This window comes from Rattus norvegicus, chromosome 6 (genome assembly GCF_021556685.1).
Source record: "Rattus norvegicus strain SHRSP/BbbUtx chromosome 6, alternate assembly SHRSP_T2T, whole genome shotgun sequence".
In the NCBI taxonomy this organism is placed as follows: Eukaryota; Metazoa; Chordata; class Mammalia; order Rodentia; family Muridae; genus Rattus; species Rattus norvegicus.
In genome coordinates this window covers 6778009-6800198 of record NC_141539.1, presented here as the reverse complement: position 1 = coordinate 6800198, position 22190 = coordinate 6778009, and the positions used below count along the sequence as shown (strand labels likewise).

The 22190-nt window shown below is 38.5% G+C and overlaps 1 pseudogene; it reads right to left on the bottom strand.

Moving 5' to 3' along the window:
• Positions 1–11916: 11916 nt before the first annotated feature.
• Positions 11917–17515, bottom strand: Ca13l1 (carbonic anhydrase 13 like 1; annotated as a pseudogene).
• Between the last annotated feature and the right edge of the window lie 4675 nt (positions 17516–22190).

Below are 22190 nucleotides of genomic sequence, written 5' to 3'. Positions count from 1 at the left end.
GGCTGGATTTGTAAAAAGATATTGTGTAAATTTGTTTGGTCATGGAATATCTTTGTTTCTCCATCTTTGTTAATTGAAATATGTTTGACTCGGCTGCCATTTGTGTTTTCTTAGGGTCCATATTACATCTGTCCACGATCTTCTAGTTTTCATAGTCTCTGCTGAGAAGTCTGGTGTAATTCTGATAGGTCTGCCTTTATATGTTACTTGACCTTTTTTTCTTACTGCTTGTAATATTCTTTGTTTTGTGTATTTGGTGTTTTGATTGTTATGTGATGGGAAGAATTTCTATTCTAGTGAAATCTTTTTTTAAATTCTCTAGACTCTGTGCACCTCTTTCCTTAATTTAGGGAGCTTTTCTTCTATAAATTTGTTGAAGATGTTTACTGGCCCTTTGAGTTGAAATCTTCACTCTCTTTTATACCTATTATTCTTAGGTTTTTTCCATTCATTATGTTCTGGATTTTCTGAATGTTTTAGGTTAGGAACTTTTTTGCTTTTTGCATTTTCTTTGACTATTGTGTCAATATGTTTTATGGCATCTTCTGTCCCTGAAATTCTCTCTTCAATCCCTTGTATTTTGTTGGTGATACTTGCATCTATGACTCCTGATCTCTTTTCTAGGTTTTCTATCTCCAGGGTTGTCTTCCTCTGTGATTTTTTTTATTGGATCTATTTCCATTTTTAGGTCCTGGATTTTTTGCTCACTTCCTTCAACTGTTTGGTGACATTTCCTGGTAACTCTTTAAGCGATATTTGTATGTTCTCTGTAAGAACTTCTACTTGTTTACCTGTTTTTTCATGTATATATACATATCACATATACATATATACATGCTTTTTTAATTTTTTTGTTTATTGGATATTTTCTTCATTTATATTTCAAATGTTAGCCCCTTTCCTTCTTTTCCTTCTGGATCCCCCATCCCATTTCTGCACCCACTGCCTCCATGAGGATTCTCCCCAACCCACCCACCCACTAACTCCTGCCTCCCTTCCCTGGCATTCCCCTGCTCTGGGGAATCCAGACTTCACAGGACCTATGGCCTCTCCTCTTATTGTTGTCTGACCAGGTCTATTCTCTGCTATATATGGTTCTGGAGTCATGTGTACTCTTTGGTTGCTGCTTTGCTCCCTGGGAACTCTGGAATATCTGGTTGATTGATATTGTTCTTCCTATAGAGTTGCAAATACCCTCAGCTACCTCAGTCCTTCCTCTAACTCCTTAATTGGGGACTCTGTTCTCAGTACAATGGTTAGCTGTAAGCATCTGCCTCCCACCTCTGTAATTGTCGGACTCTGGCAGAGCCTCCCAGGCACAGCTATATCAGACACCTGTTAACATGCACCTCGGTCATCCCCAATAGTGACTGAGTTTGGTGACTGCATGTAGGATAGATCCCCAGGTGAGGTATTCTCTGGATGGCCTTCCTTTCAGTCTCTGATCCACTCTTTTTTCTGCATTTTCTCCTATGAGTATTTTGTTCCCCCTTCTAAGAAGTACTGAAGCATTCACACTACTGTCTTTCTTCTCCTGGAGGTTCATGTGGTCTATGAATTGTATCTTGGTTGTTTCAAGGATTTGGGCTACTATTCACTTATCAGTGAGTATATAGTATGTGCATTGTTTTGTGATTTTATTACCTCACTCAGGATGATATTTTCTAGTTCCGTCCATTTGTCTATGATTTTCATGTAGGCATTGTTTTTAATATCTGAGTATTACTCCATTGTGTAAATGTACCAAATTTCTGTATTCATTCCTTTGTTGAAAGACATCTGGGTTCTTGCTAGCATTTGGCTATCATAAATAAGACTTCTATGAACTTAGTGAAGCATGCGTCCTTGTTATATGTTAGAGCATCTTTTGGTTATATGCCTAGAAGTGGTATAGCTGGGTCCTCAGGTAATACTATGTCCAATTTTCTGAGGAACCTCCAGAGTGTTTTCCAGAGCAGTTGTTCCAGCTTGCAATCCCACCAAAAATGTAGGAGTGTTCCTCTTTCTCCACATCCTCGCTAGCATCTGCTGTCACCTGAGTTTTTGTTCTTAAACAAGTCTGAACTTGACTTGCTAAGTGTGAAATAGAATCTCAGGGTTGTTTTGATTTGAATTTCCCTGCTGACTAACAATGTTTAACATTCCCTTAGGTGCTTCTTGGCCATTTAATATTCCTCCATTGTGAGTTTTGCTTTGTACCCCCTACCTTTTTTAAATTGTGCTATTTGTTTCTCTGTTGTCTACCATCCCTGACCTCAAGCTGTATTACAGATCAGTAGTGATAAAAACTGTATGGTATTCTTACAGAGATAGGCAGGCACATCAATGTAATAGAATTGAAGACCCACAAATGAACCCACATACCTATGGTCACTTGATCTTGGACAAAGGAACTAAAATGATCCAATGGAATAAAGACAGTATTTTGAACAAATGGTGTTGGTTCAACTGGTAGTTATCATGCAGAAGAATGCAAATCGATCCATTCTTTTGGTCTTGTACAAGACTCAAGTTCAAGTGGATGAATGACCTACACATAAAACCATATAGACTGAAAGTAAGAAAAGAAAAAGTAGGGAAGTGCTTCGAACACTTGGGCACAGGGGAAATTTTCCTCAACAGAACACCAATGGATTATACTCTAAAATCAAGAATGGACAAATGGGGCCTCGTAAAATTGCAAAGTTTCTGTAAGGCAAAGGACACTATCAATAGGACAAACAACAGATTGGGAAAAGATCTTTACCTATCCTACATCTGATAGAGGGTTGATACCCCATATTTCTTTAAGGGAGTTATTTATGTCCTTTTTAAAGTCCTCTATCACCATTTTAGGATGTGATTTTAAACCCAAATATTACTTTTTCAGTGTGTTGGGATATCAAATATTGACTGTGCTGGGAGAACTGGGTTCTGATGATACCAAGTGTTCTTGATTTCTGTTGCTTTGGTTCTTGAGCTTGCCTCTTGCTATTAGTTATTTCTGATGTTAGTTGGTCTTACTGTCTCTGACTAAAGCTTGTCCTTTCTCTGTGCCTGTGAACTTGTGAGCCTGTGAACTTAGGAGTGAGAGAGCTGCAGGAAGACCAGCTCTCTCCAGGCCAGTTTTGTTTCTGGAGGTCTGTGGGACTGCCTTTGCTTGGGATACAGATGGAGACTGGAAGGGTCCTGTCCCACACCAGCCTGTGTCTCTTGAATCTCATGCACTTTTGGAAGTCTCTCCTTGTACAGTCAGTGGAGTGTGCTCCTAGGGAGTTTCTCCTTTGACAGTCAATGGAGTGAAAGTGAGGTTCTACCTGTGGGTTTAAGAGTGAGAGCTCTCGGGGCTGGGGATTTAGCTCAGTGGTAGAGCGCTTACCTAGGAAGCGCAAGGCCCGGAGTTCGGTCCCCAGCTCCGAAAAAAAAGAACCAAAAAAAAAAAAAAAAAAAAAAAAAGAGTGAGAGCTCTCCTGGAAGACTCTCTTTGTGGGCAGGTTTGGGTCTGGAGGACTCTGGGACAGCCCCAGCTCTGTGGGTAGATGTAGAATTCAAGAATCCTGTTCCAGGCTGCTCTGCTGTTCCCGTGCCCGTTGCACTCCTGGCAGCTCTAATTTTGGACAGTCAGTAGAAATAAAATGGGGTCACACCTTAGAGCTTTGAATTGAAAGTGCTTCTAGCAGACCAGCTATCTGAAGACAGGTTTTGAGTTTCTTCAACTGTAGGACAGCCTTAGTTCTGGACGTAGATGGAGACTAGAAGAGTCCTGTTCCAGATCACCCTGTAGCTCCCACACCCTGTGCATTCTCAGAGGGTCTATCTTTGGATAGTCACTAGAGAGAAAATGGAGACTCACCTGTGTGCTTAGGAATGAGAGTTCTCCTGGCAGAACAGCTCTCTGTGGGCAGGTTTTAGGTCTGAAGGGCTCTGAGACTGCCTTAGCTCTGGGCACAGATGGAGACAGGAAGTGTCCAAAGTCACTTTAAGTTATTACAAATTGTTTTCTTCTAGAGTTTTCTCACCATAAACATGTCATTTTGTATCCATAGTAAGACTTCAGCCTAATTAAAAAGGGTTGTCACATGTGTTATACAGCAGATTCACAGTAAAGAAGAACATGAATGAATGTGAATTTGATAGCTGTTTTGAATGCTAGATAGGCTGTATATAGAAATGTTGCTGACACTTCAAGGTTATAATATGCTTGTGCTAACCCTCCTCTTTGAATTTGAATTTAAGTGAGTCCCACCATCATTTTACATGACTTTGTTCTGCAAGAACTTTGAGGAAATTTCATTTTTATTTAAATTACTGCTCTACTATTTAGTAACATGCCTATCTTTATATTCCTCACTTTCAAACTGAGAACTTTCATGATTATTTTAATAAGGTTTGGAAAAATGTAAATACATGTATTTAAAGTACAGAATATGAGACCCGTAAAGTTAGAACATGACTGCAAACACAGCACTCTAAAAGTTGAAATTGAAAGACCTTGAGTTCAAACTAAACATGGTCTCAAAAGAGAAGAAAAAGAGGAAAGGGTGTGTGGGCAGGACAAAGAGCAGGGGCACAGCTGAGTAGGTAGTGAGCATCCCACATAAGTATGAGAAATGTATCCATGTAAAGCAAAGGATAAGGCAGGAAAGAAAGAGAAGAATTATTGGAAACCTATGGATCAGTTATCATGAAGTAACAGTGGTAAATTTTAGGCCATCTGGCATGAAATACCAGTGGTTAATCATGTGCAAGCTAGCTTAGAATACCAGTTGAAAATCAAGGGCCAGATAGCATATTAGCATATAGTACCAATGGAAAATAACAGAAAAGAACTCTTTTTTTCAAAGAGGTGAAAGAAAAAAAAAATCCATCCAAGGTATTCTTTGGACTATGATATGTACCTGTTAGCCCATGTGTACCAATAAGTGTACATATTCTGTACTTACATATGGTATACACACATCCGTGTGTGTGTGTGTGTGTGTGTGTGTGTGTGTGTGTGTGTGTGTGTGGCTGTTAGGCCGATAGTTACTGTTCTATTGATATTAATCTTTCTATTTCATATTATTTAAAAACAATTTTTAAATTTAGATACATGTTGATCAAATTCTTCCTGCCCCTCAAGTTACATCAGACTGCCTTGAACATGTAATAATAAAACAAAACAAAACAAAACCTCTTCCAACAAGATTTTCCTCCATGAAACTGGTGTGCTTTGCTAATGTTCACATTTCTGTTTCACTAACAGTATCAGCTGAATATAAATTTTCATGCTTACTTTAGAAACATTATTGTTTTTCTTCAGCTAGAAATAAAGGTTTTTTTCTTGTTTTTTAGGGTTTTTTGTTTTGTTTTGTTTTTATCGTTCTATTATTTTCTCCAGTTTGTTTTCTGTGTCTGTGGTAAGACATCACAACCTAAAACAACCTGGGGACGAACATATTTACATAGTTAATACATGCCAATCATAGTCTATCATTAATGCTGGGACAAGAACTAAGATACCTCAAGGCAAGAACTGAAACAAGGTCACAGAAGAGCTTTGATTGCTGCTGTAGTCTTTAGTATTGTGTTCAGCTGTTTTTTGTTTGTTTGTTTGTTTGTTTGTTTGTTTGAAATGTTATATTTTTGTTAGATATATTTCTTTAATTACATTTCAAATGTTATTCCCTTTCCCTGGTTCCAGTCCATACATAAGGCCCCATCCCCTAGCCCTACCCCTACCCATACAGGTGTTTTCCTCCCATCACACCCCCTTCCGCTGCCCCCCCCCCCAACGACATTCCCTGGCATTGATGGTCCAACCTTGGCAGGACCAAGGGCTTCCCTTTTCACTGGGGCCTCAACAAGGCTATTCTCTGCTACATATGCAGTGACCGCCCTGGGTCAGTCCAGGTATAACCCAGAATCTCTGGTTGGTTTTTCTTATGGGGTTGCAAGTCCCTTTAGCTCTTTCAGTCGTGCCTCTAATTTCCCCAAAGGGGGTTCTGTTCTCAGTTAAGTGGTTTGCTGCTAGCATTCACCTCTTTATTTTACATGCACTGGATGTGTCTCTCAGGAGAGATCTATACCTGGTCCATTTCTTCATGCACTTTTTAGCTTCATCAATCTTATCTAGTTTCAGTGTACATATATGGGCCACATGTGGGGTAGGCATTGAATGGCCATTCCTTCAGTGTCTGCTCTAAACTTTGCCCCAATATTCCCTCCTATGGGTATTTTTGTTCCCCCTTTTAAGATGGAATGTGAGCATCCACATTTTGGTCATCCTTTCCTTGAGCTTCATGTGGTCTGTTGATTGCATCTTGGGTAATTTGAACTTTGGGGCTCGAATACAGTTATCAATGAGTGCATACCAAGGGTGTTTTTCTGTAAAAAAAAAAAAAACCATTCCATTTGCCTATGGATTTCATGAAGTCATTGTTTTTGATAGCTGAGTAGTATTCCATTATGTAAATTTACCACATCTTTTTTAATCCATTCCTCTGTTGAAGGGCATCTGGGTTCTTTCCATCTTCATGCTATTATAATTAAGGCTGCTATGAACATAGTGGAGCATGGGTCTTTGCTGTATGTTGGAGCATCTTTTGAGTATGTGCCCAGGAAAGGTATAGCTGGGTCCTCAGGTAGTAGAATGTCCAAATTTCTGAGGAACCTCCAGATTTATTTCCAGAGTGGTTCTACTAGTTTGCAGTTTCACCAACATGGAGGAGTGTTCCTCTTTCTCCACATCCTTGTCAGCATTTGTTGTCACCTGAGTTTTTTATGTTAGCCGTTCTGACTGGTGTGAGGTGGAATCTCAGGGTTGTTTTGATTTACATTTCCCTGATGACTAAGGATGTTGAACATTTCTTTAGGTGCTTTTTGGCTATTGGATAATCCTCAGCTGAGAATGTTTTGTTTAGTTCTGTACCACATTTTTCAATAGGGTTATTTGGCTCGCTATAGTCTATCTTCTTGAGTTCTTTGTATATTTTGGATATCAGTCCTTTATCAAGTGTAGGATTGGTAAAAATCTTTTCCCAATCTGTTTGTTGCCATTTTGTCCTAATGACAGTGTTTTTTGCCTTATAGAAGCTTTGCTGTTTTATGAGGTCTCATTTGTCAATTCTTGGTCTTAGAGCATAAGCCATTGGTGTTTCGTTCAGGAAATTTTCCCCAGTGCCAATGTGTTCAAGACTCTTCCCCACTTTTTTTTTCTATTAGTTTGAGTGTATCAGGTTTGATGTGGATGTCGTTGATCCACGTGGACTTAAGCTTTGTAGAGGGTGATAAGGATGGATCAATTTGCATTGTTCTACATGCTGACCTCCAGTGAAGCAGAACCATTTGTTGAAAGTGTTATCTTTCTTCCATGATTTTAGCTCCTTTGTCAAAGATCACATGACCTTAAGTACGTGGGATCATTTCTGGGTCTTCAATTCTGTTCCAATGATCTATCTGCCTGTCTCTGTACCAATAGTTTTTGTGTCTACTGTTCTGTAATACTGCTTGAGGTCTGGGATGGTGATTCCCCCTAAAATTCTTTTATTACTGAGTATAGTTTCTATTTTGAAGAATAGTTTGGACAGTATTGGTATGAGGTCTTTTATGAAGGTCTGATAGAATTCTGCATTAAACCCATCTGGTCCTGGGCTCTTTTTGTTTGGGAGACTTTTAATAACTTCCTCTATTTCATTAGGAGTTATGGGGTTGTTTAGATGGCTTATTTATTCCTAATTTAACTTTGGTACCTGGTATCTGTCTAGAAAATTGTCCATTTCTTCCAGATTTTCCAGTTTTGCTGAATAGAGGATTTTGTAGCAGCATCTGATGTTTGGTCTTGTTTTCTTTAATTTCCTCAGATTCTGTTTTCATTTCTGAATTTATTAATTTGGATACACTCTCTGTGACCTCTGGTTAGTCTGCCTAAGGGTTTATCTATCTTGTTGATTTTCTCAAAGAACCAGCTCTTGGTTTTGTTGATTCTTTGTATAGTCCTTTTCATTTCCACTTGGTTGATTTCAGCCCTGAGTTTGATTATTTTCTGCCTTCTACTCCTCTTGTGTTTATTTATTTCTTTTTGTTCTAGAGCTTTTAGGTGTGCTGTCAAGCTTCTGACATGTGCTTTCTCCTGTTCATTTTTGCAGGCACTCAGGGCTATGAGTTTTCCTCTTAGCACCACTTTGATCATGTCCAATAAATTTGGTTATGTTGTATCTTCATTTTCATTAAATTCTAAGAAGTCTTTAATTTCTTTCTTTATTTCTTCCTTGACCAAGTTGCCATTGAGTAGGGCATTGTTCACCTTCCATGTATATGTGGACTTTCTGTCCTTATTGTTGTTATTGAAGACCAGCCTTAGTCTGTAGTGATCTGATAGGATTCATGGGATTATATCTATCTTCCTGTATATATTAAGGCCTGTTTTGTTACTGATTATATGGTCAATTTTGGAGAAGGTACCAGGAAGTGCTGAAAACAAGATATCTGTTACATCCATTTGGTTCATAAATTCTCTCAGTTTCTCTATGTCTCTGTTTATTTTCTGTTTCCATGATCTGTCCATTGATGAGAGTGGGCTGTTGAAATTTCCTACTATTATTGTGTGAAATGCAGTGTGTGCTTTGGCTTTAGTAAGGTTTATTTTATGAATGCAGATACCCTTGTATTTGGAGCATAGATAGTAAGGATTGAGAGTTTATCTTGGTGGGTTTTTCCTTTGATAAATATGAAGTGTCCTTCCTTATCTTTTTTGATGACTCTTGGTTGAAAGTCAATTTTATTCGATATTAGAAAGGCAACTCCAGCTTTTTTCTTTGGACCATTTGCTTGGAAAGTTGTTTTCCACCCATTTACTCTAAGGTAGTGTCTGTCTTTGTCTCTGAGGTGTGGTACTGGTATGCATCAAAATCCTGGGTCGGCTTTACATATCCAGTCTGTTAGTCTATGTATTTTTATTGGGGTATTGAGTCCATTGATGTTGAGAGATATTAAGTAAAAGTGATTGTTGCTTCCTGTTATTTTTGTTTTTAGAGGGGGAATTATGTTTGTGTGTCTCTCTTGGTTTCATTGCAAGGAAATTATATACTTGGTTTCTATATGGCATAGTTTCTCTCCTAGTGTTGATTTTTTCCATCTATTATCCTTTGTAGGGCTGGATTTGTAGAAAGATACTGTGTAAATTTTGTTTTGTCATGGAATATCTTGGTTTCTCCATCTATGTTAATTGAGAGTTTTGCTGAGTTTTGTAGCCTGGGGTGAAATTTGTGTTCTCTTAGGGTCTGTATGTCATCTGTCCAGGATCTTCTGGCTTTCACAGTCACTGGTGAGAACTCTGGTTTAATTCTTATAGCTCTGCCTTTATATGTCCCTTGACATTTTCCCCTTACTTCTTTTAATACTCTTTCTTTGTTTTGTGCATTTTGTGTTTTACTTATTATGTGACAGGAGGAATTTCTCTTCTGGTCCAATTTATTTGGAGTTCTGTAGGTTTCTTGTATTTTTATAGGCATCTCTTTCTTTAGGTTAGGGAAGTTTTCTTCTATAATTTTGTTGAATGTATTTACTAGCACTTTTTTATCTTTATTAACTTGAGTATTTATTATTTACATTTTGATTCTTTTTTCTTTTTATTAAATTATTTTTATTTACATTCCGAGTGTTGTCCCCTTTCCCAGTTCCCCTTCCCAGAATTTTTCACCCCACTCCACCCCACCCCCCTTTGCCTCTGAGAGGGTACTCACACACAACCCCATCCCCCCTCACCCATCCCCACCCTCAGCATTCCCCTTCCCTGGAGCATCAAGTCTTTACAGGATTAGGCACATCCTTTCATACTGAGACCAAACAAGGCAATTCTCAGCTACATATGTGCCAGGGCCCATGAACCAGCCCATGTATACTCTTTTGTAGATGGCTTAGCTTCTGGGAGCTCTGAGGGGTCTGAGCTAATTGATACTGTTGTTCTTCCTATGGGGATGTCACGCTCTTCAGTTCCTTCAATCTGTCCCCTAATGGGATCCCAGACCTCAGTCCAATGGTGGGCTGTAAATATCTGCATCTGTCTTAGTCAGCCTTAGTCATCTGGAAAATGCAAATCAAAACTACCTTAAGATTCCACCTTACATCAATCTGAATGGCTAAGAACAAAAACTCAAGTGACAGCACATGCTGGAGAGGATGTGGAGAACGAAGAACACTCCTCTGTTGATGGTGGGACTGCAAACTGGTACAACCACTCTGGAAATCAACCTGGCAGTTCCTCAGAAAATTGGAAATAGTTGTACCTGAAGACCTGTACCACTCCTGGGCATATACTCAAAATATGCTTTACTCTATGACAAGGACACATGCTCCACCATGCTCATAGCAGCCTTCCTTATAATAGTCAGAAGCTGGAAACAACAAAGATATCCCTCAACCAATGAATGGATACAGAAAATGTGGTTCACTTACACAAGGGAATACTATTCAGCTATTAAAAACTATTTTTAAGAACCTCAGGTTATAAAATGTGGATTAATGAATATTACCTTTAAAAGGCTTCAAGAGATAGCTATCCTATTTTAATGTTAAATTAACTTGGCTGCATTTCATCTCAGATAGATGGCAGTTATCAAGATAACTAAATAAATCCTTTAAGTATCCAGCTCATGAAATATTTATGGTATGTGGGTCTTCCTCTAAGCCTTTAGGTTGGGCTCTGCAGGTAAGAACACTGGCTAAGGTGCTCATTCTAATCTTTGGCCTCTCGTCTTATATGACAGTAGACATCATCATTGTACAATTTACTCAAAATAAAATTATTCTACTGAGAAGAATATGAAGAAAAATCTCAGTAATTAACTTTACATTTACAAGATGAGAGAAATCTGAAACAAATTATTAAACTTAAGAAACTCAGGGACACAGTTTCACAAAATAGCAAAAGTATAACAAATATTCAAGTCTTAGGTGTGGTTATTGAGTTAATGATGGAATCACCTCATAATGAAAACACAAAAGGAGCATGGCGTGCGACACTCCAGAGAGAATAGTCTGAAGTTAGTACCAAATGGCATCTTATAAAATCATATAACAGCCTAACTAACATTTACAACGGGAAATACGTTCTTCCTAGAAAATGCACTGAATGCGTAGGCATTTATGCAAGACTGGGCGCATTGTTTTCACTGGTGATAGAAAAAACAACAGATATAGGATAGCGTCCTGCTCTGTTAACACCCAGGGCAAATGTGGGAACTTGTTCACCAGCTCAGGGCAGTTCTGCTGCAGTGGTATTGTGTAAACTGCTGGTCTGAATCATGTTAATGCCATGAGCCAGACACATTGTCAGTTATCACCCTGGTGGTCACTAACATTCTCGAGTGAATATATTAGACGGAATAATGCCTTAAATAGATGTTCTTAGCCTGAGGAATTCTTCACTAAAACTGTAGGTTATTTTAGTCACAGGAGTAGCCAGGATTATTCTATCCTTATCCCTGTATGTTTTTTGTTGTATGCTATATTACAGTACATAAAATGAGAATCTGAGGAAAAATGTATTAAAGGAAATATATACTCTTGGTTCATCAGAAAAATATTAAAACTGTAAGAACTGCTTGCTTAAGAATAATACCATTTCAGAGTGAATTTAAAGTTTTTATCAAACACTCTTTAGAATGTTCAGCCAAAGCCCACAGCAAAGTTTAGTACGATCTGAGGTTTGGAAGGCTTACATTATTGTCAGGAAGGCTGAAACAGTGTACTTCGTGACTTTAACATACATCCAATATTTAGCAATTGTACATCCATTAGGGCAAATCTAGGAGTGATGAGCTAAGTTATTTCAGACCTCCGGTTTTCTCTGTGGTGCCAAAGCTGCTGGGCAAGTGGAACCCACAAACGTGAAATTCTCAAAAAGCCATAAATAGGAATGTCTCAGCTCCATTGTGTTTGCTCCCTTCGTGTTCTGGTTGTGCTGATCCACTGGTTGGTGCTAATAGAAAGACGCTCTCACTCTGCGGCCCTTCAGGGGCTGTGGCGGACGGTGATTGCTTAACAGGAAAGCCTCACTCTCGCCCTCAGCTGTGCACAAGAGGCTTCGGAATCTGGCCAACTGTTGAGAGCTGATACTTATAGGTTGTTTTAAAACAATCCACGTGACACTCTCAAGAAGAGGTGGAACCGTCAGAGAACCAGGGTATGTCCAGTAGTCCCAGGATGATGGAAGCAAACATAAGGGGTCAAAATTTGTGAACCGTGTTTGTTTACCCTTTTCCTTAATGGAATCCAAAATGTCCGTGATCTTTTGCAGTTGAGGATTGTGTTCCCCAATCTGTAGAAATGCTCCCAGGACAGCTAGCTCATCGGACTCATGAGCTGCCTCTACAAAGCTGGGGTATTTGTCTGAATTCCAGCGGACAACATGCAGCTCTGCAGCATACCTCACTCCATCCACCACATGCTCAGAGCCATGGTCGTCTGCTGACCCCCAGTGCAGATGGAACTGCCGCAACCTGTAGCTTCCAGTGAGAGGCCCTCCATGCAGAACTGATTTGTCCTCTGTGTCGTCAAGGTCAACGTTGAAGGAATGGCCACTATTGCTGATGATTTTAGCCGAGGCAGGATCATACTTGATACTGAGAGGTCGGAGTGAGGAGTCGTATTTCACTTCTTTGGTTTTAATCTCAATTGGAGACTGCTGATCACCATCGGCAATAGGGAACAATTCATTCCAGTGAATAGGACCGTAGTGCTCATCGTATCCCCAGCCTCGCCATGGTCCTCGATGGAAAGCCTGTAGCAGGGACACTGTGGACCTGTGGCAGGGCGTCTGCCTACATTTTGATTCTTATTCCCCTTCCCAGTTTCCAGGTCAACATCCCTCTAACCCCTCTTCCTCCCCTTCTATATGGGCTTCCCCTCCCCTTCCTCCCCCCAATACCACCCTCCCCCCAACAATCACATTCATTAGGTGTTCAGTCTTGGCAGGACCCAGGGCTTCCCCTTCCACTGTTTCTCTTATTAGGCTATTATTGCTACCTATGAGGTTGGAGCCCAGGGTCAGTCCATGTATAGTCTTTGGGTAGTGGCTTAGTCCTTGGAAGCTCTGGTTGGTTGGCATTGTTGTTCATGTGGGGACTCGAGCCCCTTCAAACTCTTTCAGTCCTTTCTCTGATTCTTTCAATGGGGGTCCCGTTCTCAGTTCAGTGGTTTGCTGCTGGCATTCACCAATATATTTGCAGTATTCTGGGTGTGTCTCTCAGGAGAGATCTACATCTGGATCCTGTCAACCTGCACTTCTTTGCTTCATCCATCTTATCTAGTTTGGCGGCTGTATATGTATGGGCCACAAGTGGGGCAGGCTCTGAATGGGTGTTCCTTCTGCCTCTGTTCTAAACTATTCCTCCCTATTCCCTGCCAAGGGTATTCTTGTTCTCCTTTTAAACAAAGAGTGAAGCATTTGCATTTTGGTCATCCTTCTTGAATTTCATGTGTTCTGTGCATCTAGGGTAATTCAACCATTTGGGCTAATGGCCACTTATCAATGACGGCATACCATGTGTGTTTTTCTGTGATTGGGTAAACTCACTCAGGATGATATTTTCCAGTTCCATCCATTTGCCTATGAATTTCATAAAGTCATTGCTTTTGATAGTTGAGTAATATTCCATTGTGTAGATTTACCACATTTTCTCTATCCATTCCTCTGTTGAAGGGCATCTGGGTTCTTTCCAGCTTCTGGCTATTATAAATAAGGCTGCTATGAACATAGTGGAACACGTGTCTTTGTTATATGTTGGTGCTTCTTTTGGGTATATGCCCAAGAGAGGTATGGCTGGGTCCTCAGGTAGTTCAATGTCCAATGTTCTGAGGAACCTCCAGACTGATTTCCAGAATGGTTGTACCAGTCTGCAATCCCACCAACAATGGAGGAGTGTTCCTCTTTCTCCACATCCTCTCCAGCATCTGCTGTCACCTGAGTTTTTGATCTCAGCCATTCTGACTAGTGTGAGGTGAAATCTCAGGGTTGTTTTGATTGGCATTTCTCTTATGACTAAAGATGTTGAACATTTCTTTAGGTGTTTCTCAGCCATTCGGCATTCCTCAGCTGTGAATTCTTTGTTTAGCTCTGAACCCAATTTTTTCAATAGGGTTATTTGTCTCCCTGCGGTCTAACTTCTTGAGTTCTTTGTATATTTTGGATATAAGGCCTCTATCTGTTGTAGGATTGGTAAAGATCTTTTCCCAATCTGTTGGTTCCTGTTTTGTCCTAACATCAGTGTCCTTTGCTTTACAGAAGCTTTCCAGTTTTATGATATCCCATTTGTCGATTCTTGATCTTAGAGCATAAGCCATTGGTGTTTTGTTCAGGAAATGTTCTCCAGTGCCCATGTGTTTGAGACTCTTCCCCACTTTTTCTTCTATTAGTTTGAGTGTATCTGGTTTGATGTGGAGGTCCTTGATCCACTTGGACTTAAGCTTTGTACAGGGTGATAAGCATGGATTTATCTGCACTCTTCTAAATGCTGACCTCCAGTTGAACCAGCACCATTTGCTGAAAATGCTATCTTTTTTCCATTGGATGGTTTTGGCTCCTTTGTCAAAAATCAAGTGACCATAGGTGTGTGGGTTCATTTCTGGGTGTTCAATTCTATTCCACTGGTCTATCTGTCTGGCTCTGTACCAATACCATGAAGTTTTTATCACTATTCCTCCGTAATACTGCTTGAGTTCAGGGATAGTGGGATAGTGATTCCCCCTGAAGTCCTTTTATTGTTGAGGATAGTTTTAGCTATCCTGGGGGTTTTGTTATTCCAGATGAATTTGCAAATTTTTCTATCTAACTCTGTGAAGAATTGGATTGGTATTTTGATGGGGATTGCATTGAATCTGTTGATGGCTTTTGGTAAAATGGCCATTTTTACTATATTAATCCTGCAAATCCATGAGCATGGGAGATCTTTCCATCTTCTGAGATCTTCTTCAATTTCTTTCTTCAGAAGCTTGACGGTCTTATCATACATATCTTTCACTTGCTTGGTTAAAGTCACACCGAGGTATTTTATACTATTTGGGACTATTGTGAAGGGTGTCGTTTCCCTAATTTCTTCCTCGGCTTGTTTTTCTTTCATGTAGAGGAAGGCTACTGATTTATTTGAGTTAATTTTATACCCAGTCACTTTGCTGAAGGTGTTTATCAGCTTTAGTAGTTCTCTGGTGGAACTTTGGGGATCACTTAAATATACTATCATATCATCTGCAAATAGTGATATTTTGACTTCTTCTTTTCCAATCTGTATCCCTTGGATCTCCTTTTGTTGTCTGATTGCTCTGGCTAGAACTTCAAGAACTATATTGAATAAGTAGGGAGAGAGTGGGTAGCCTTGTCTAGTCCCTGATTTTAGTGGGATTGCTTCAAGTTTCTCTCCATTTAGTTTAATGTTAGCTACTGGTTTGCTGTATATGACTTTTACTATGTTTACTATGTTACTATGAGCCTTGAATTCGTATTCTTTCCTGGACTTTTATCATGAAGGGGTGTTGAATTTTGTCTCAGCATCTAATGAAATGCTCATGTGGTTTTCTTCATTCAGTTTGTCTATATAATGGATCAGGTTGATGGTTTTCCTTGTATTAAACTATCCCTGTGGATAGCAAGCACAAGGCCCTGGTTTCAGTCCCCAGTTCCGAAAAAAAAAAAAAGAAAAAAGAAAAAAAAAAACATCCCTGCATGCCTGGGATGAAGCCTACTTGATCATGGTGGATGATTGTTTTGATGTGCTCTTGGATTCGGTTTGCCAGAATTTTATTGAGTATTTTTGTGTTAATATTCATAAGGGAAATTGGTCTGAAGTTCTCTTTCTTTGTTGGGTCTTTGTGTGGTTTAGGTATAAGAGTAATTGTGACTTCATAGAAGGAATTTGGTAGCGCTCCATCTGTTTCAATTTTGTGGAATAGTTTGGCTAGTATTGGTATGAGGTCTTCTATAAAGGTCTGATAGAATTCTGCACTGAACCTGTCTGGAGCTGGGCTCTTTTTGGTTGGGAGACCTTTAATGACTGCTTCTAAGTTGGGAGTCTTCACTCTCTTCTATGCCTATCATCTTTAGGTTTGATCTTCTCATTGTGTCCTCGATCTCCTGGATGTTTTGGGCTAGGAGCTTTTTGTGTTTTACATTAACTTTTATGGTTGTTTGCATGTTTTCTATGGTATCTTCTGCCCTGGACATTCTCTCCTATCTCTTGTATTCTGTTGGTGATGCTTGTATGTATGACGCCTGATCTCTTCCTTAGGTTTTCTATATCCAGGGTTGTCTCTGTCTGTGCTTTTATTATTTCTTTTTCCATTTTTAAAACCTGGACCATATTACTCAATTCCTTCACCTGTTTGGTTGTGTTTTCCTGTAATTCTTTCAGGAATTTTTGTCTTTCCTCTTTAAGGACTTCTACTTATTTACTTGTGTTGTTCTGCATTTCTTGAAGTGAGTTATTTATGTCCTTCTTAAAGTCCTCCATCATTACCATAAAATGCGTTTTTAAATCTTCATCTTATTTTTTTGTGTGTGTGTTTGGATATCCAGTATATTTTTTGGTGGTAGAACTGGGTTCTCATGCTGCAAAATAGTCGTTGTTTCTGTTGCTTAGGTTCCTGTCCTTTCCTCTCACCATTGGGTTGTCTCTTATGTTTGTCTTGCTGTTTCTGAGAGTGGCTTGACTTCCTGTAGGCCTCTATGTCAGCACTCCTTTAGAACTGTTTTCCTGTTTTATTTCAGTCTTTTCTGGAGCAGATGCTCTGCTCTCAGGTGTGTAGGCGCTCCTGCTGACTGTCTTTCAGCTCTAAGTGCAGGCAGGAATCAGAAGGTTCCTGCCCCTGACTCTCCTAGGTTCTTGCACCCAGGGGGCACAGTTAGCACTAGGTATTTCCCTCTTGGATCAGGAATGTGGGCAGAGGGTAGTCTCCTATAATTTCTCAGGAGTGTCCAGACTTCTGAGGGTTCAGCTGTCTCCCCAACTGGATTTGGGTACAGGGAGCAGTTTGACCTGTTCACCTCAGTCCTGGGCATAAACCCGAATCACGGGTAATGGCAGCTGACTGTTCTTATATTCCTGTGTCCAGAGGCACTGTACAGTTTCCCCTTGGACCAGGGATATGAGCAGAGGTGTGCAGAAGTGGCAGTCTGTCCTGCGGTCTCAGGATGTCTGCACTTCTGGGCATTCAGCTCTCTCAGAAGTAAAGATTTTTAAAACTCAAAAAAATGAAACTGTCCTAAAATTTAAAGATCTGAATTGGTAAGTTAAAACTTATTATTAATGACTGATGTAAGTTTAATAAGTTTTGTTTGTTTATTAATTTAATGTTTTCCCATGGTTTGATAAAAGATTAGACTTTGCCAAGAAAGAAAGTTAGGAGAGGCTCATGAAAGCCTCTTCTCTATTAATGGCATCATTCTAGTATATAATCAGTAATGAGTGGAATACATCCTGAAAGCTGAAACTTCATCACATGTCTTGGCCTTCTCTGCTGTCAGGAACACAGAAACCTGTTCTCTATGGACTTGAACAATTCCCATATCTAGTCTAATTCATGCCATAGCCCTGGCATGGAAACTCCAGAGAAATATAATTGCATCATATCTGGAGCATAGCTTTGCCAAATAGCTCTTTATACATACGTTTTTAGGACTGTTGTTACAATGACTACTAATAATGATTCCACTTATTCTATCAAATGATTTGAAGAATTTTAATATTATTCATATTACTAAAATTTCTTAATATCCACAGAGCCAATCTATGGTGGAATGTAGTAATCAAATACTTATCTTTCAAATAAAAAATTAATTAACTAAATTAAAGGGAGTATTTATACCCACCTCAATCATCACACATATGGCTATACTACATGTCGATACTATATGGCTATACTAACTTTAAATAAAATAAAACAATGTTTTTCTCTTTAAAGGATAATGCTTTTATCTGTTGCCTGAAAGCATTTTTTCTTAAGGGAGACACAATTTAAAAGTATATGTTAAATAAAATGATGTAGAATATAATCAATGAAAATGACCTGTGTTAACATCAGGACAAAGTTATGCTTCTGTCTTTCCAGAAAGTCAGCAAAGTTCCAGAGGGCATTTGATCTGAGGAAGGACATCTAGAGAACACTGGATAAATGACACATCTAAATGTGGACAACAAATCCACAGAAAAGAGATGTCCCAAGGGTAAGAGTAACCTTTTAACTTGGGGAGCTGTCAGGACTTTGAACTCACAAACCAGAGAACTTGGGAAAACAGCAAGGACATTATAGTATAGTCCCCAAAAATGTAATTTGTTTTCTGGCTGTACTATATGTTAACAACTTCTCTATGCAGAATTCAATTTTGTGGTATTATTGTATCATTATTATTATTATTACTATTATTACTATTATTATTATTATCACTACTAGGTTGGGAGTGAGATACAAGGATTACCTGTGATAGAAGATAATATGATAATGTTTTGTTATATTAAGGACTTGTAATAAAGGTTTATATGGATTACTCCATATTATACCCATTTTGCTTAGTAAATCTTTGCAACTGTTCAATAGAATTAAGAGAGCGCTCCATGAAAATTGTGATAATTTTTGTATTTACTGGATCCTATAATGTTTAATACCACAATGGCTCTCTGATTGCCTAGCCCAGAAAACAAAGGGAAGTCACAAAATTGCTCATATGAAAGTAAAACTACTAATAATCTTACCACAAAAATATGAACAGAAATTAATGTAGAGATATGTGCATGGAGGGCTGCAATTTTGCAAAATAGAGCAAGTATAGATTCTTTGTTGCTCAAGCCTAGTCTTTATTGGCAAAAGTTTCCTGCCATGTATAATCCAATTTACATAAAGTGTTAAACAAAATCTCTCTAGGGACCTTTGAATGTCTCTCCAGATTAAGGTGGATTTTCCCTTTCATTTATTCTTATAATTCTTTAATGTTTGCCTATATTAGGTAAAATATCTATAGAGGCAATTTACACAACCTTCTCTATTACAGTCAAAGTTTTTCTTTAGTATTATAAGGGAGAATATTTAGGCAGTACGACATGAAGTTTGTTGAGCCTGGTATTAAGCATGCAGGATTGTCTTTCCAATGGGAAAGATGAAAGACCTGTTCTTTCATCCAGATTGTTAGGAATTAGATGTTATTAATAACTTAGTGATCTGTATTACCTATTGAACCAGGGCAAGTAAAGGGTCTACTCTTACCCTTGGGACATCTCTTTTCTGTGGATTTGTAGTCCACATTTAGATGTGTCATTTATCCCATGTTCTCATTATTGTTTGGTAATATAAATGTTTTTATAGCTTCTACAACCAAGACCAACGGTAGCTATTGGATGAAATCACCTCTAGGTTATCTGTATGATTAATACCAGACCAGACCAGACTCTTTTTTTATGCCACAAAATGAATAAAGGCAACCTATTTGTAAACCCCCATATTCGTGGAAAAAATGGCCTGGACCCTGAATTGTGTTTCAATGTAATGATGCTTCTTATGTACCTGGGATTGAATTATGGAAATATTTTCCCCAAAATTATGTTTGAATTTTTGGGGAATAAACCACCTAGCACAGACTCCACCACATCTTGATCCAGGCTTACCAAGTCAGTGTGAAATGATGTTTTATTCTTACCTCTTTGCAGGTGCTTTCTTTCTTGCTTGACACCTGCAGGAACCCCCTCAGTCCAGATCTCTCTTCCTTCATACTCACCCAACTCTAAGTTCTTTCTTAAAAAAAAATAAAAAATAAAAAAACAACAACAAAATTAGAGAACAAAATACAATCAACAAAATACAAAATAAATCACTGAAAGTGTAACCAAATTAATAAATAAATGTGTTCAACCCTACAAACCTATGAACACCTATAAACATACTGAAAGAAAAAAGCCACAAAATCATCTCATTAAATGTAGAAAAGGTTTTTTGACCCAATCCAGCACTCTTCATGATAACAGTCCTGGAGATAAAAGGAACACAACTCAATATAATAAAGGCAGTATAGAGTAAGCTCATAGCTGCCATCAACTTAAAGTACTTGGAGAAGGCCTTCTCTTTTTTAGCCCCTCCATACTCTCTGCACTCATTCAGAACCAAACCTGATTCCAACCCTTCCTAGGCTCAACTATTTTCTTCCTACCTGGCAAGTAGGAGAAGCCTGGACTTTCAGACAAACATTCTCAGCTGGCAGCTGGGTACACAGGATATAAAGAACCACAACATCTGTTTCAGTGCCTGTTGTTTCTTATGTGGAGACCCCCTATCTTGGACTGTATTTTGACTTCCTGACATCTGGATCTTGGACTACAATCTGTGTTCCTAGAGCAACATGGTAGCAGCGAGGGAGACTTGCAACCCAACAATGTTGAATTTATTCTCTTTCACTGCTTGGTTGCATTCTCATAGATTTCAATCAGGTATTAGTGAATTTCTTTTTAAACACCTCATTTATTGTCATAAAGTCAGTTTTAAGATCTTTATTTGTGCCCCAATTATTTTATAATACTTAGTATCAGTTTGATAAAATTGCTGGAGTCTAGTAGAGACATATTATCCTGGCTGATAATTAATTGACACTGGTGATTATGCTTCTCTGCTTGAAAATGTGCATCTATGTGCTGATATCTGGTACTATCTTTTTTAATGAGTATTTTGTTCCTTAGTTTCTGTTCATCTCTAGTTCTAAAAAGTTGTGCCTGTGTGTTGCCTGTAGGAAAATGGCTTAATAGGTGTTGTCACTGGACATTATAGATTTTTCTAGGTATTTGAATTTGAGTATTAACTACATCAATGTTTAATTTCTAGGTATTTGAATTTGAATTTGAATCTTAATTTAGGATTATGGATGGACTGAACCAATGGTGGAGCTTCATAAGGAGAAGGAAATGTGGGTGTTCTGGTTAGTTAATTCCCTAGGAATGAATACAGAGAATGAGGAGAATGTACACAAGGGGTATTCTTTAGAGCTGGAGATGAGGCTAGGGAATTAGACTTAGAGAAATAGAGAGGTAAGGATCTGAAGTTAGCTAACCTGCTTCCCTGTCAGGATATATCTGTAGGCTTCTAGGGAGTGACATATGGAGTTGTGCTGGGATAAAGCAAGGAGTTTGGGGAGGAAGATTAGAAAGGGAAGAGCATGTGTGAAATCAAATGGAGAGAAAGGTTGGAAATGAGGTTCTAATAAGTATTCTATTTGCAAAGATGGGAGTAAGACTGGGCAGGTGTGATTTTAATTCTCTTGCTTCTCTGTCCTAAGTGGTTTGAGCATTTTCAGGTTGTGCCTGATGAAATTTGGTGAGAGATAAAGCCAAGAGTGCAAAGATTGAAGTTATAAAGATACATGAAAAACTAGAAATGAGGTGTGAGTACAGGCTTTTACTGGTGTTCTAGTGATGAGGAGACAATAAGACCAGGTAGTGCACTTGGAGGAAAAGGGAGACCAGCAAGGATCTGCAGTTAGCTGACATGCTTTCTTGCAGGAATGGCCTGTGGCAACTCAGATAGTAGCAGCTGGATTTTAAATATTGTATTCTTATTAGTGATGACAAGAGGTATATTCTTGTCAGTGCTTAACAGGTTAAACCCGTGCAATGCCAGTTTATCTTTTCTCTTTCCTCATTACTTTATTTTAAAATATTTTACTACCTAGTATGGCCAGTTATGTAAATGTATGAGGTCCACTAGAAACCTGAATGACAGGTGAATTCTTTGTTGAAACGAACTCAACTGCATCAATGTTTAATCCATCCACAAGGCATAATTTACACATTTTACAGAAAAGAATCCATTGTTTAATAAATGCATGAAAAACATCTAGAAAAAGTGATAAAGTATAAATTATGAATATGATATAACATATAAAATTATCTTCATGTAGAAATGCTGAAAGAGACAATGTTATTATATTAAAAACATCTCTTCTCCTACCAGAAAAGAAAAAAAGAAAAGAAAAAGGCTATATTTTCAACAAAGTATGTGGCTCTTTGATGGAAAAAATCTAATAACTATAATAAAGTAATGGTAATTCTTCAAAGACACATAATTAATTACAAATTTAAACTTGCTAATTTCAAAATGACACATTTTTTAAAGACATAGGCCTGTTATTCATAATATTTGGCAGCCATTTTATTGTACTACAATACCATGGTTATTGATATTTAAATACTCATGACTGTATCATCAAA